This window comes from Mastomys coucha, unplaced genomic scaffold (genome assembly GCF_008632895.1).
Source record: "Mastomys coucha isolate ucsf_1 unplaced genomic scaffold, UCSF_Mcou_1 pScaffold21, whole genome shotgun sequence".
Taxonomy (NCBI): domain Eukaryota; kingdom Metazoa; phylum Chordata; class Mammalia; order Rodentia; family Muridae; genus Mastomys; species Mastomys coucha.
Window position 1 is genome coordinate 20055961 of NW_022196904.1, and position 11367 is coordinate 20067327.

The following is an 11367-nucleotide window of genomic DNA, read 5'->3' on the forward strand; positions in this document are numbered from 1 at the left end:
GTAAAATTTTGGAGTAGTTGTTGCTCCAGAAAAGATTCAAAGGCAATATCTTTTTCAATATTTGGGACATGAGTTATATCCGAAACAAATTGTGACACAGAAAATCCAAGAAAGAAAAGATAATTTACTTACGTCAAATTATTTTCAAAAGTTGTTGGGAGGTATTAATTGGCTAAGACCTCACCTTAAACTCATTACAGAAGGACTTAAGCCTCTGTTTGATATTCTCAAGGGGGATGCAAGTTAATTGGTGAAGGACAAATATCTTTGCATAAAGTAAAGGAAGCATTAGCCAACAACAGATACATTAAATAGACTATAGATCAATCATTGACTGTTTGTGTTATTGCTATTCATGTGCCCTAGCAGTTCTTTGGAAAAAGGACCATTAATGTGGATTCATCTTTCTTTATCTCCAAGTAAAGTTTGAACACCCTATTATGAAGCTGTTGCCATGTTCATACAGAATTGTAGGGTATAATCATGAAAGTATTTTTGGAAAGAATGTCTTAAGAACCTGATGAAATAATATTCCTTATTCCAAACAGCAATTAAATTGGTTATTGCAGAATACTGATATTTGACCTATTGCATGTGCAAATAGTTCAGGCAAAATTGACAAGCTGTTACAATTTGCCCTATGAATGCTTTTGTATTTCCTATAAGTTTGCATACATAACCAAAAGAGAAATGCTTATTGTATTTACAGATGGCTCAACTAATGGGAAAACAGCACATGTGATTTAATCACATGTTTACTCTCTTGAGTTCCCCCTGCTTCATCACAGGTTATTGAATTACGTGCTGTAGCCACTGTTTTTAAAATGTTGAAAAATCAAGCTTTTAATTTGTATACTGATAACCAATATATAGCTCATGGTTTACAATTCCTTGAAATTGTTCCTTTTTTAGATACCACTAATTCTCAAATTTTACAATTATTTATACAAATGCAGTTTAATTTAAGAAACATGTACTGGGCTGGGCATTAAAGGCATGAGCATGCTTTTAATCCAGCACTTGGGAAGCAGAGGCAGGTGGACTTCTGAGTTCGAGGCCAGCCTAGTCTATGGAGTGAGTTCCAGGACACCCAGGGCTATACTGAGAAAATCTGTCTCAAAAAAACAAAACAAAAAAGGAAACATGTACTGTTTCTTACTTTATAGGACATTTAAGAGCTCATATGGAATTGTCCAGGCCCTTAGTAAGGGTATTGAAACAGCAGATTTGTATACCAAGCAGATTATAGGTCTTACAGGAACAATTGGCCATACAGATATTTTATATTATCAAAATAGTAATAGTTTGAGCCAATAATTTGGTATTTTTACAGAATGTGCATGTCAAATTGTAAAGACTTGTTCTCAGTGTTCTCAATTTCTACCTGTACCACATAATGGTGTTAATCTTTGAGGATTTATACTTAATCAATTATGGCAAATGGATGTTACTCATATTTCTGATTTTAGAGTATTAAAATATGTACATGTGACTTGACACCTTTTCAGGCTTTCTAATTGCAACTGCTTTAACAGGAAAAGCAACTAAAAATGTAATTAGTCACTGCCTGCACTTTTTTCTATGCTTAGTGTTCCAAGTCAGATTAAAAGAGATAATAGAACTGGATATTACAGTCAAGCATTTGAGATGTTTTGTAGACAATTTAATATTACTGAGATTTCTTATACCCCTCAAGGACAGGTATTTTGGAACTTTAAAACAATATCTTCATTAAAAAAAAATGGGGAATTATATCCTCGTATACCATAGTATTTGAATCATGCTTTTTATTTTTAAAATTTTAAAATTTGGTTGCCAAGGAACTCTCTGCTGAGTGTCTATGGCACCCTACAACTAGGCATACTTATGCCTAGGTGAAATGGAAAGATCCACATACTGGCATATGCCATGATACTGATCAGGTATTTAATATTGGGAAGAGGGCATGTTTGTGTTTTATCCACAGGATGCTGCAGTAGCATACTAGCTGTCAGAGTGATTGGTGAGACATACTGATACTGGGACAAAGAATGATGCTGACCTATGAGCTTGCTGAGTGCCCTAACAATGGTGACAGGAAAGCTCTATTGGACACATGTTCTTGACCCACCTTTGCTTGCCTATATCCCCAGATTGGACAAGCTGCCTTGCTTCAAGCTTTTATACATTGTGAGACAAAGAACATGGAGACTGTGGAAACTAACTTAGAAAAACTTTTAAAAACAGAATTTATAATGTCTCTTCTCTGCCTTTAATATGACCAGTGATTCTGGCTCAATCATGGACTGGTCCAGAAATCATTCCAATATTGGGGAAAAAAAGGAAAGGACAATCTTCATTTGGAAAGCTGATTCTGAACATTTTAAGAGACATATGTGGACGTTAGTAAAATTGGACAGCATGTAGATTTTGAACAAGTGTTAATGCATGTGTTTAAGCTCCTAGGATTATCTTCCTTCAACAAGGAGGACTATGTACAGCCCTCCATGAAGAATGTTACTTTTACATCTATCATTCAGGAATAGTAAAAGATTATACAGCTAAAGTTTGAGAAGGACTAGCCAAAAGGAAAAGAGGAGAAGAATAGAATCAGGGATGTCTTGAATACTGTTTCTCTACTTCCCCATGGCTTACAACTTTAATTTCAACACTGCTTGGACCATTAATTATTATCTTGTTGCTTTTAAATTTTGGACCTTGTATCTTAAACAGATTGGTTGCCTTCACACAGGATCACTTTCACCAAGCTCAGCTACTTACCATGTCAGTTATTCATTGCTATGAAGAAATGCACTGAGTGAATATTCATATGTCCTTAGTGGCTTTGGTCTGAATGGGAAAGAGTGTGCTTTCGAAGGCTGGTAGTCAGAGATAGGTAAGAGTGATCTTGAGCTCCTATCAACCTAAGACAGAGACACATATCAAAAGCTATGTTTGTCATCCATGATGGGTAAGAAGGAGAAATATAGGCACCAACCTAAGACAGGCACAGTCGCCTAGCCACTCTATTCCCTAGACAGGATTATGGAAACAAGTAAATCTTGTGCCCTGTCCAGCTAGTGATAACAGCTCATCTTTAATAAACAAAACAGGGAAAATTGTGCCCTTCATCCAGCCTTGAGTAGGATAAACAAACCTATGATAGTTTTACAACTGAGCTGAAGTCATCTGGCCTCGCTGCATTTGTAATTTCCTACAGGAGCTTTGAGGAGTTGATTGCCTGCTGAGCTTACTTTGCAACATAATCCAGCTGAAACAAAGGATGGGGTCTGTTGGTTTTCCCTATGTATACATGCAATAATTTAAAATTAAACTTTGAGCCTTGATCAGAAACTTTGCCTTGGCTTCATCCTTCTCTCGCACCCCTTTCCTATTTCTGGCCCCCCTTTCAGGTAGAAACAGTTCTATACAGCTGCTGGACATAAGCTATTTGGTGTTCTGTTTAGAAAAATTTCTCCTGTTCCCATGTGTTTGAGGCTCTTCCCTACTTTCTCCTCTATTAGTTTCAGTATATCTGGTTTTATGTGGAGGTTCTTGATCTTCTTTGACTTAAGCTTTATACAAGGAGATAAGAATGGGTCAATTTGCAATCTTCTACATTCTGACCTCTGGTAGAACCAGCACCACTTGTTTAAAATGCTGTCTTTTTTTCCAATGGATGGTTTTAGCTGCTTTGTCAAAGATCAAGATGTGTAGGTTCATTTCTGGGTCCTCAACTCTATTCCATTGATCTTCCTGCCTTTTTCTGTACCAATACCATGCAGTTTTTATTACTATTGCTGTGTAATACAGTGTGAAGTCAGGGATTGTGATTCCACCAGAAGTTCTTATATTGTTGAGAATAGTTTTCACTATCCTGGGTTTTTATTATTCCAAATGAATTTGAGAATTGTTCTTTCTAACACTATGAAAAATTTTGATGGGGATTACACTGAATCTGTAGATTACTTTTGGCAAGATGGCCATTTTTACTATATTAATCCTGCCAATCCATGAGCATGTGAGATCTTTTCATCTTCTGAGATCATCTTGATTTCTTTCTTCATAGACTTGAAGTTCTTGTCATGCAGATCTTTTACTTGCTTGGTTAGAGTCACACCAAGTTATTTTACATTTTTTTTTTTTTACTATTGTGAATGGTGTCATTTCCCTAATTTCTTTCTCAGCCTGTTTATCCTTTGAGTATAGGAAGACTACTGATACCAGGTACTTGCTGCATGGATTCTTATCTGGAAAAGCCTAAGTTCAAATTGTCGGTCTGCCAAGAACTACTTGACCTTCCCTGGATAAAGGATGTTAGGGACCTGGCTTTCCAGACAAGGAAGGGAATCCTTGCAGGTAAAGGCTGCCATCCATTGGGCACACAGCTCAGAGAAGCTATCCAATCAAGGTACAGTGGTGATCCTAATAAGAAGGGTTTCTCCACACTGGTACTCAACCAACATCAGAGCGCAAATATAATATGCCTATGGTCTTTGCTGCTGTAGCTGCAACTTCACTCATCATCCCACTTCTGACAATGTTAGAGCCATGGATGCTGCCTCTTCATGAGAAATACATGGGGCTGCTGAAATGTCCCTGTGCTGGGAGAAAAATTCCCACTTCAAAAATATATTTTAGCTTGGTTGGAAAACACACAACATACCCTTACAGGTGATTGTTTCCTACACAGGACAAAACTATTTTTTTTTACCTGTACCATCAAGTTTTCTACTTTTTTCCTATCACTGTTGAAATTTTTCTCAGCTCATAGAGATTTTCAGAGGCCTCACAAACAATATATCATCTTATATATATTTTGTCATGATAAATCATTGTTTAAATCCAACTTATGCTTGTTTTCTTTTAGTACTTTGGCATACTCATTTGTCTTTCTTTTAAAAAGATTGATTTATGAGTATATTCTACCTTTTAGAAACTTACATATGCTGGGCTACCTGACTCCAAATCTACAGCCTCTATTTTCTTGTCAGGTGCCATAATGCACAACAATAAAATATATAACAGTCCATGCTAGTCCTGAGGTATAACTAATTCAACTTCTTTCTTAATATTTTACAGAACATAGCCCTATTCTACACAGAAAACTAAACAACAAAAACTGTCTCTCACAAGTAAACATGCTTCATTATTGCCTGGCCATCTTCCATTACCTTCTAATCTCTTTCATTCACTCAAATCTCAGCCTAAAACCTCCAAGAGTCCCTAGCGGGAGGGGTGATTTAATATAACCTCCATAGATTAATATATTTGAATATTTTGTTCTCAGTTATTGGACTCTTTAGGAAGGATTAGTGGTGGAGTCCTGTAGGAAGAGTTGTGTCACTGTGAGTGGGCTTTGAGATTTCAAAAGCCTATACCAATACATTCTCTCTCTCTCTCTCTCTCTCTCTCTCTCTCTCTCTCTCTCTCTCACACACACACACACACACACACACACACACACACACACACACCCTCCCTCTCTCTCTCTTTCCCTTTCTTTGTGACTCTGTCTCTCTCTGACTATGTCTGTCTCTCTCTGATGCTTTCTTTGACTCACTATCTTTCTATCTCAGTCTCTTTATGTCTCTGTTTGTCTCTCTGTTTTCTCTCCTTGCTACCTGTACTGTGCCTATCTATTGAAGACACCATAGTAGAAATGGATTAATAAATCAAAGAAAATATTATATGTTAAAACATCCTGGTACAAAAACATCCAGGAAAACTGAGAAATAATGAAAAGACTAAATAAATTAAAAAAAAAAAATAGAGGAAAGATAAGAAACCCAGGCACAAGATACAAAAATCATAGAAGAAAATTTTCCTAACCTAAGAAGAAGATGCCTATCAAGGCACATGAAGCATATGAACCACTAAATGCTAGACAAGGAAACAAAGTCTTCTGGGCATATAAATTTAAAACAATAAGTCTATTGAAGAAAGAAGGAATACTAAATGCAGCATGTGGAAAATATCAATGCAAAGGGATATGGGCTATAATAATACTAAATGTACTCTCTAAAATCCAGAAGGACCTGGACAGAAGTGCCATGAATTTAAGAAGTGTTACAAACTCTAAGACTTCTAGCCGAGGTTAGTGCACCCAGAAAAACTACCAATCACAGTAAACGGAGACATTCCATGATAAAATAAACATTAGGTAATACCTAACTACAAGTTTAATCCTACTAAAGGTATTAGAAGGAAAATTCCATTCCAAAGAATTTAATCACACTAAAGAAGACATGAGAAAAAAATAGCCTAAAAAGCAAATCAAAATAGGGCAAACACACATACATACCAACACAACAAATGCTGTGCATTCATATCTCTAAACGTCAATGATCTCAATATTCCAGTTTTTAAAAAGTAGGTTAATAAAGTGAATGAGAAAGTAGTATGTACCATTCTACTGCATCAATGAAACACATTAACTACAAACACACCATTAGGTTGGAAATAAATATTTCAGTGCTGAGGCCCAGCCTCATTGTGAGGAGGGTCCTGAGAAAGGTAGAAAGGGAAAGACACTGATTCTACAATTACTCAATGTCAGTAGTAAATGCAAGTTCAGGTGCTCTCTCTGTTCCCTGATAATTCTCAATATTCTTTACTCTTCAGCTTCAGTATAAGTTCTCAGCTTATTTCTTCAGCTTAATAATCAGAGAGAGCCTGGACACAGTCTTTTATTTACTAAAGCTACATCAAGGCTTTGATCATTATCAAGAATTCTTTTTTGTTCTAGGCCGCACTTGAAAACCTCCTTTATTTCAGTTGCTGCACAAGTACTCTCCCTTCACCTTAATTCCCTCATTACTCTGATAAAACTTAGGTGAAGTCACTAGGCTTAACTGTTCCTTTGAAATCAGTTCAAATAAGGCAGGAGAATTAGTACCAATGCATTAGGATCAGTCGACGTGTCAAGAGCTGTGACAGGATCTTAGGAAACAAAGATGTGGCAGCTCCTGTGTCTAGTTTGGCTATGCTTATCCACTCCGTGCTGACTGAAGCAGCTATGGCCTCTGCACCCTCACACCCACGCCAGGTGGGGCAACCATCACCGTCACTGCCGCATGTTTGTTCATCTTTCATTTGTCTCCTTCTTGTCTTGGGATGGCCATTTAGATTTTACCCTTTACAGCCTTTAGTATGGACTTTTCAAGAACACAGGGTATAGATACTTTATATGTTATCAATTACTCATCATGTTCTTTTGTGGGAATGGTCTTCGGTTCTTGCTTGCTACTTTTTTTTTAAGTTTTTTTTTTTTTAAATTTGTTGCATTATGGTGAGAAAAGTTACATGGCTTCAATTTATCTGAATTTGTTAACATTTTAAAACATTTTAAGTAAATAGAATTAAATCACATTCCTGTTTCCCTTTTTTTGTACCCCAACTCCTCCGAGAGACCCCCTTCAACACATACAATATCTTTTTTGTCATATTCCTTAAATTTTATAAAATATTATAACAATAAAAATAAGTATTATAAAAGTTGTTTGATATAAGACAACAATCTTGTGTAGATGCTCGTCTACAACAATAGTGAAAATACATTTTTCTCAATATAAATTTTAAATAACTCCAAACATATTAACGATTATTTCAAAATACTACATCAGTACTAGTATTTTCTTAAATGAACATAAATATATAAAGTCTTTTTGTTTGTTTGTTTGTTTTGTATTTAGTAGAGTTTAAAATCTTGGCTTTTATGTGGTACAAGCCCAAAATAAGAACAAATTTTAGACATTGGATTTTATTGTAATAAGGCTGTACTTCAATCACACTCACATCACCAAAGGATTTTGCCTCCATCATAGCTAAGCTGAGAGTTGACAGTTCTACTGCACCAAGAAATGAATTGTAGGCACAATTTTTGGATACACACATCCTGCTATGGTCAAAGCTATTTGGCTTGAGTGAGTGACTTTATTCTCAGCCCATAGAGAACAGGTTACACTCATTTAAGAAATGGTGTATGTATTAAGTTGGTCTATCCATAAAATCATTCACCAACTGTTTCAATGAACAATGGTTCTGCTTGGAGGGTGGCACAGACATTAGGTGAGGGTAAGAATTTGGTTCATTAGCTGTGATAATTTGGAAAAGCATTCATCTCAAAGAAAGAGTAACTTATAAAGTCCTCTTCTTCAAATTGGTACAAGAATTACAAATGTCAAGCAAAGCATTCAGTCTCACTCTTTGTTTTTCTCTTACAAGCAACCTCCCTAGTTAATCGTCTATGTTTCTTTCAGGTATATAAATACTTTTGAAATATATAAGCTGTTCTGAAAACCATAGTATAGTGTAAAGACATGAAATAAACAATACTACTAATAGAGAGGCTGAGATAGGAGAAACAAGGTTTCAATTCCCTTATGATGTACATAGCCAGACACTATCACAGACCAACAAGCTGGAAGTATATATAGATTGTACAATGTTGGACCTATTTCTCCAATTACAAAATTAGAGAGAGCATTGGACCTATTTCTCCAATTACCAAATTAGAGAGATCATTGGATGACAATCAACAAATTTCCAATTCCTCATATTATTGGATTTCAATCGGTTAGGATATGTTGGTAATATTAATTTTCAAATTAATATATTAAGAAAAAGTAATTGTCACTTCCTGTTGTTTTTATTGTAAGAGGTGGAATTAGGTTTGTGTGGATTTGTTGAAAGATTTACTTCTTGCTTCTTCTAGGTGTAGTTTTGCTCCTTATGTTGATGTTTTCCATCTATCATCCTTTGTAGGGCTGGATTTGTGGAAAGATATTGTGTAAATTTTGTTTTGTCATGGAATATCTTGTTTTCTCCATCTATGGTAATTGAGAGTTTTGCTGGGTATAGTAGCCTGGGCTGGCATTTGTGTTCTTGTAGGGTCTGTATGACATCTGCCTAGGATCTTCTAGCTTTCATAGTCTCTGGTGGAAGTCTGGTGTAATTCTGATAAACCTGCCTTTATATGTTACTTGACCTTTTTCCCTTACTGCTTTTAAAATTCTTTCTTTGTTTAGTGCATTTGGTGTTTTTATTATTATGTAATGGGAGGAATTTCTTTTCTGGTCCAGTCTATTTGGAGTTCTGTAGGCTTCTTGTATGTTCGTGGGCATCTCTTTCTTTAGGTTAGGGAAGTTTTCTTCTATAATTTGGTTGAAGATATTTACTGGCCCATTACATTGGGAGTCTTCACTCTCTTCTATACCTATTATCCTTAAGTTTGCTCTTCTCATTCCATCCTGGATTTCCTGAATGTTTTGGGTTAGGAGCTTTTTGCTTTTTGCATTTTCTTTGACTGTTGTGTCAATGTTTTCTATGGTGTCTTCTGCATCTGAGATTCTCTCTTCTATCTCTTTTATTCTGTTGGCAATGTTTGCATCTATGACTCCTGATTTCTTTCCTGGTTTGGTATGGCCCGGGTCGTCTCTCTTTCTGTTTTCTTTATTGTTTCTATTTCCATTTTTAGATTCTGGATGGTTTTGCTCATTTCCTTCACCTGTCTGATTGTGTTTTCCTGTAGTTCTTTAAGGGATTTTTGTGTTTCCTCTTGAAGGGCTTCTAGCTCTTTACCTGTGTTCTCTTGTATATCTTTGAGTTTGCTATTTATGTCCTTCTTAAAGTCCTGTATCATCACCATGAGAAGTGATTTTATATCTGAATCTTGCTTTTCCATTGTAATGGTGTAGGACTTGCTATAGTGGGAGAATTGGGTTCTGATGATGCCTAGTGTCCTTGGTTGTGTTGTTTATTTTCTTACTTTTGCCCCCCGCCATCTGGTTATCTCTAGTGCTACCTGTCCTTGCTAAATCTGACTGGAGCCTGTCCTTCCTGTGATCCTGGTTGTGTCAGAACTCTTCAGAGTCAAACTGTCTCTGTGATCCTGTGATTCTGGGATCCTGTGATCCTGGGCTTGTTAGATCATCTGGGAGTAGGGCTTTCTCTGTGTGTTGTGGGACTGGCTGTGGAGCTTGCACCCAAGGTCTGACCAGGACACCAACCCAGACAGACTACAAGGAACCTGAATCATTGGGCTGGTGGAGTTTCTGTGTGCCTGGTCCCACTGATCCCAGTTACTCCTAGTGTTGGTACAGATTTTGGTTCCTCCTCACCTCTGATCCTGGGTGTGCCAGAGCGCCTGGGAGTGGAGCTTTCTCTGGGTGTTGTGGGACTGGCTGCGGAGCTTGTGCCCAAGGTCTGCTCAGGACAACTTTGATAGCCTGGAAAGCACATTATAAATTATTACCAATGAGTCTGCCTCTCTCCAAATTGCAACAGAGGTCTGTTTTTATTGGTTTGTTTATTTGCTTACTTGCTTTTGTTAATTTTGTTTAAGAGAAATGTTGAGAATTTTGCAGTATATTTTTGTTAGCTCTACTCTGTTTCAATTTGTGTTTCACCTGTATAAACTTTCTGAAAAAGATGGTTATGATTTTTGTTTCACTACTACAACAACTTCATATTACAAACCAATAGAAAAAATATGTGAAACAATGAAAGAAAGAAGGAAGGAAGGAAGGAAGGAAGGGAGGGAGGGAGGGAGGGAGGGAGGGAGGAAGGAAGGAAGGAAGGAAGGAAGGAAGGAAGGAAAGAAGGAAGGAAACAAAGAAAGAGCCAGCACTGAGGATGTTAGAGTGGGCCAGCAGACTGACAAATTCCAATAGCTCTCTGTTCTATATTCAGGACTTTGAATTGGCTCACCCCAACACCTAGCCCATCAATGAACTGCTGGAATGAATGAAGGGGTGGCTCCTACAAATCCAAATCTACAAGATCTCTATGACATAGAGCAACAACAAGATATCTAAAAGGAGTCCTAGTATAGTGTTGGTATTGACAGAGTTACAGAATCTATAGATCTCTTATTAGACAAATGAGTCTTTATATTTTCAAATAAGGAAGTGTGGATAAAAGTGTATACTGGGAGACACACTTTGACATAGTACAGCTTTCACAATGAGGTTTTCCTTCTGTGATGGTAGGGAGGTTGCAAGGGTGGAGGTTGGGTATGAGGTGAGGGGAAGATTAGTGGGATTAGAGTGCATTACATAAAATTCACCAATAAAATTTTGAAAAATAAAAAAAAATAATAAAATAAATGTATCCTTGGATCTTTAGCTTTTCACCCCACCCCATCTTCTTCCTTATCCCTAAACCTGGTTCTGCATCACCCTATTTGGATCTTTAGCAACCACACTCTCCATCTTTGTGCCTCCACCATGTTAACCACCTACATAGAACTTTAGGGCTCACCCCAGGTTTTCTAGAGTTCCACCATCAGACCCTGAGCCTTCATCTTGATTTGATCATCCATGCTCCATTTTCCCATTCAAAACTCTTCATGGTGGCAGAAAGGATCATGTGAGGCTATTCCATTGA